Consider the following 2,160-nt stretch of genomic DNA (forward strand, 5'->3'; position numbering starts at 1 on the left):
TGGCAAAGGACCTTTCCACGGCAGGGATTCGCTGGGGAACGGCAGGGGAATGAGGAGCCGGCCCTAGGGCACAGGGATTACATCCCTGGGGGCACAGGGATCACACCCATGGCACAGGGATCACACCCATGGCACAGGGATCACATCCCCGGGGTGTGATCCCCTTTATTAGGGAGTGTCCCTGACTGATTTCCATGCAGTTCCAAATGAGAACATCTGTTCCAGAACGTGAGTTTCAAATCCTACACGAGATTTGCATCCCTGCCACCCAGGGAGGGACTGGCTGGGGTGAAGGGCTCAGTGGATCCCACTGACACTGGGACCTTCTGGGAGCTGGGAATGTGTGTTCCTGCCGTTATAGGGGGAGTTCTGGGTCCCTCAGGACAAAAGGGACAGCTCAGGGCTGGCAGCAGGATGGACAAGCCCAGGATCCCAGCAGGGTGGAAAAGCCCAGGATCCCAGAAGGATGTGAAAGCTCAGGATCCCAGCAGGATGGACAATCCCAGGATCTCAGCAGGATGGAAAAGCCCAGGATCCCAGCAGGATGTGAAAATCCAGGATCCCAGCATGCTGGAGAAGCCCAGGATCACAGGAGGATGTGAAAGCTCAGGACCACAGCAGGGTGGAAAAGCCCAGCAGGATGGACAAGTCCAGAAGCACAGCAGGATGTGAAAGCCCAGGATCCCAGCAGGATGGACAATCCCAGGATCCCAGCAGGATGTGAAAGCCCAGGAGCACAGCAGGATGGACAATCCCAGGATCCCAGCAGGATGTGAAAGCCCAGGATCCCAGCAGGATGGACAATCCCAGGATCCCAAGAGGATGTGAAAGCCCAGGATCCCAGCAGGATGGACAAGCCCAGGATCCCAAGAGGATGTGAAAGCCCAGGAGCACAGCAGGATGGACAATCCCAGGATCCCAAGAGGATGTGAAAGCCCAGGATCCCAGCAGGATGGACAAGCCCAGGATCCCAGCAGGATGTGAAAGCCCAGGATCCCAGCAGGATGGACAAGCCCAGGATCCCAGCAGGATCCCATCTCCTCAGGAACGTGCTCTGCAGCACAGGGAGCTGGAGCACACAGTGTGGGAGTAACTCCAACTCAGCACCTGAAATAACAGCAAGAATGACCCGAACCAAGCCCTGAGATGCAGAAATTACCCAGAAACATCAGCACTCGCAGGGGGGAGCTTGTAGCACCTCCAGCAGCTACAGGTGGTGCAATTCCATGAGGAATTTGCCTCCAGGGGATGCAGTGTGTGTGCTTTGAGGGACTGATGCCCACGGATCTGCTGTGGATCCTCGGGGCTGCTCCACTCCTGGGAGATGGGATAACTGGGAGGGGAGTGGGTTTGGTTCTCTTGCAGCACCACGTGTGGAACTCACACACTCAAATATTCCAGCAGGGATGGAGGAGGCTCCTCAGAACCAGCACCACCCGAGGGTAAATCCCAACCACACCAGCCCAGCTGCTGCTCCCCATGGCCATGGAAAAGGTAAAATTTCAATCCAATTCCAGCAGGTGGGACACAGCCACATATTTACTGCAGAGAGCAAAATGCAGTCAGGCCAAACGTGCTCAGCTCCTGGCCCTGAGCAGCCTCTCCTGCCCTCCCTGAGAGGTTTTTTCACTCCCATCCTGCCTGAGCATGAGGAATGTGGAATTTAAGCTCACTCACAGACCACCTGAGCTTGGCTTGTCAGGTGAGTCCCTCGTTCCCAGGCCTGGGAATGAGCTGACGGTCTTGGCATTTGTTTTTGGCAGCTCCCAGGTCACGTAGCAATCTCTGTCTCAGGTTACCTCCGGGGGTTTTGTCTGCAAATACATTTTAATCCTTGTGAAATGGAACCCACCAGCACGTGGGTGAAGTACCTAAACCTCCTTCAGTCCCACGTGGTGACACCAGCACAGCTCCCTGGCCCTCTGTATGTTTGTGCCACCAGGGCTGTTGTCACCTTCTGCTCCTGTGCTTTTTGTTTATTTTTTACTCAAAACTTGGATTTTTTTAAACTCTTTTCTGGGCTACTCAGTGGAGGAGCCAGGAGAAGATTCCCCTCTCCCTAGGTACCATCAAGGAGCTTCCAGTTCTGCACAGGGCATCCCCCTGAAAAAAGAAATGCAGCAGCAAATCCCAAAGCCAAACAGGACCCAGATGTCCTGG

Source organism: Geospiza fortis, unplaced genomic scaffold (genome assembly GCF_000277835.1).
Source record: "Geospiza fortis unplaced genomic scaffold, GeoFor_1.0 scaffold458, whole genome shotgun sequence".
Lineage (NCBI taxonomy): Eukaryota > Metazoa > Chordata > Aves > Passeriformes > Thraupidae > Geospiza > Geospiza fortis.